The sequence below is a fragment of the Nannospalax galili genome, unplaced genomic scaffold (assembly GCF_000622305.1).
Source record: "Nannospalax galili isolate Female #2095 unplaced genomic scaffold, S.galili_v1.0 scaffold475, whole genome shotgun sequence".
Lineage (NCBI taxonomy): Eukaryota > Metazoa > Chordata > Mammalia > Rodentia > Spalacidae > Nannospalax > Nannospalax galili.
The window spans coordinates 117,721-121,124 of NW_008339435.1; positions in this window are offsets into that span (position 1 = coordinate 117,721).

Genomic DNA, 3,404 nt, shown 5'->3' on the forward strand with positions numbered 1-3,404 from the left:
TTTAAGTTTCATGTTCTGAAATATTAGCTTCATTTGTTATATGAATAAAAAAATAAAGGTGTCATTGAGGACTGGGAGATGACTCCATGTGTAAAGGGTGTTGGCATGCAAGCATGAGGACCTGAAGTCAGATCTCAAGAACCCTTGTAAAAGCTGGGAACAGTAGTAGCACACGTCTGTAATCCCAGCAGTCCTATAAGGAGAAGCAAACAGGAGACTCCCTGAGGGGTCCAGGATTCGGTGCAGAACAGTGAACAGACCCTGCCTCAAACAAAGTGGAAGGCATGGATGGACACCGGGGCTTGTCATCTGACCTCCATACATGCTGACAGACATGGGCCAGACCCACACTTAACACACGTTATAAAAATATTAGAAAATAAAAGTCATAGCCAGGCGTGGTGGCACACACCTTTAATCCCAGCACTCAGGAGGCAGAGGCAAGCAGATTTCTGTGAGTTCAAGGCCAGCCTGGTCTACATACCGAGTTCCAGGACAGCTGGGCGCTATAGGGAGACCCTGTCAAAAAAAAAAAAAAGTGAGAAAAGAAAAGTCATTGAACTAATAGCTTGTTTATGAGACTGTTCAGTGCTGAGCTGAATCTAGCTGGTAAGTTGTAGGAAATTTAAAACAAGTACCTACACACTTTTCTTTTTAATTTAATAAGCACATGATTAGAAGAAGCATTTCATTACAGCTTTAATGTATTCAGTAGCATTCCAGAGCAAGGACACATCTCTTTCAAAAGTGGCTGTAAATTTTTAGGTTCACAGGTGAATTAATACAGTTATATAATACTGAACTAAGTATAAACCATGTAAGACATAAAATTGAATGAGTTTTTACCCTTTAAAGAAGATCTCAATTTTAAAATACGCTGTTTCCTACATTTTTAATGCTACTAACCAGATGTTTGCACATGACTACTCTCTATGTATCTAATGATTACTAGTCACAGTCGGTTACACTCAGATCCTTAGTACCTGAGTTTGGATATAAAGTCATCAGGCAGATTTCCCTGGTAACATTTATCACCTCTACATTTTAACATGAGGTGGATTTTTATGCTTCCTCCTCAAATATGCTTTTTTTTTTTTTAATTTGTTGATTTGTGTGTGTGTGTGTGTGTATCATACAGAACATCCCACACAATCTTATCTATATACCCACTTCCCAAATGGTACCCTCCCACAAACTGGGGCCCATATACTCTGTCAAACCTGTTACTGCCCACTGTGTTGTTGGCACCCCCAGCATTCCCCAGTGCTTGTCTGCTGAATCTAGTCCCTCTGGTTTTCTAAAACTAGTCATCATTTATCTCTCACATTGTCTAACCCTTCCACCATGGTGTCCCCATTTAAGGTGCCCCTGTTTTTCCCATTTCTTCTTTAATAATATCCTCCTGTGGTCCCACCTCTTGAGCTCCTTTCCCTTTATCCCCTAGGTTCCTTGTATAACCTTCCCTCCCCATCCCCTTAACCCCATTTTTATCCATATCTCCCTTGTTAACACCTGTTTTCTGCTGGGTTTTTTTTTTTTTTTTTTTTAGATTCTTTTCCTTTACCTCCCTGGTTCCTTTTCATTATATTAGTTCCTGTAGTTATGTCTGGATACAAACTCACTTAAAAGGATTTGGTGCTAGGATCCACATACGCAGAAGAACATATGTCTTTTTTTTTTTTTTTTTCCTGAGTCTATCACTTAGTATAACGGTTTCTAGTTCCATCCATTTACCTAAAAGTTTCATGATTTCATCTTTCTTTACTGCTGAGTAAAACTCCATCGTATAAATGAACCACATTTTCATTATCCACTCGTCAGTTGAGGGACAGGTTGCTTCCGTCTCTTAGCTAATGTGAAAAGAGCAGCAACAAATATGGATGTACAAGTGTCTGCAATAGGATGAGTTCTTTGGGTATATGCCAAGGAGTGGTATAACTAGGTCAAACGGTAGATTCATTTGTAGTTTTAAAGAGTTCACACTGCTTTCCATAGGGGTTGAACCAGTTTGCAGCCCCACCAGCAGTGGATGAGTGTTCCCCTTTCCCCACATCCTCTCCAACATTTGGTATCATTTGTTCTCTTGATCTTAGCCAGTCTGACTGGGGTAAGATGAAATCTTAAAGTGGTTTTAATTTCCATTTCCCTAAATATTAGTGATGTTGAACATCTTTTAAGATGCTTTTTAGCATCTTCTTTTGAGAACTCTCTGTTCAGCTCCTTAGCCCATCTTTTAATTGGGTTACTTGCTTTCTTGATTCTTTGTTTTTTTTAGTTCATTGTATATCCTGGATGTTAAACCTCTGTCAGACGTGTCACTGGTGAAGGTTTTCTCCCACTCTGGGCTTTCTTGTCACTTCCTTGGTTCCTTCTTTTGATGTACAAAAGCTTTTTAGTTTAATGAGGTCCCATTTGTTGATTCTTGACCTCACTTCCTGTTAAGTTGATGTCCGGTTTAGAAAATCCTTTCCTATACCTATATCTTGTAGGTTATTGCCAGTGTTTTCTTCTATCAGTTTCAGAGTTTCGGGCTTCATATTGAGGTCTTTGATCCATTTGGAATTGACTTTTGTGCAAGGTGAAAGGGATTTAGATTCTATTTGTCTACAGGTAGAGATCCAGTTTTGCCAGCACCATTTGCTGAACATGCTGTCTTTCCTCCAGTGAATGTTCTTGGCCCCTTTGTCAAATATCAGGTGGCTGAAATTGCATGTGTTCATATTTGGGTCTTCAATTGACTATAGCTCTGTAATACAGTTTAATATCTGGTATAGTAATAGCCCCAGCATTGCTCTTAGTGCTCAGGGTTGCTTTGGCTATCTGAGGTCTTTTGTGCTTCCATATGAATCTTAGGATGTTTTTTTTCCAATTCTGTGAAAAATGTCATGGGGATTTTGATTGGCATTGCATTGAATCTATAAATGGCTTTTGGTAGGATGGTCATTTTCACAATATTAATTCTTCCAATCCATGCACATGGGAGGTCCTTCCATCTTCTGATGTCTTCCTCGATCTCTTTCTTTAAGGATTTAAAATTTTCATTGTAGAGGTCTTTAATGTCTTTGGTCAGGTTTATTCCAAGATTTTTTGTTTGTTTGTTTGTTTGTTTTTTGCAGCTATTATGAAGGGGAATGCTTCCATGTACTCTTACTCTGATTGTTTGTTATTGGTATATAGAAAGGCTACAGACTCTTATAGATTAATTTTGTAACCTGCCACTTTACTAAACGTGTTTGTAATTTCTAGGAGTTTTCTGGTGGAATTTTTGGCATCTCAGATATAATATATCATACCATCTGCAAAAGGGATAATTTGATCTCTTCTTTTCTAATTATTCTTCCTTTAATTTCTTTCTCTTGTCTTATTGCTCTTGCAAGAGCTTCAAGCACTATGTTAAAGAAGAG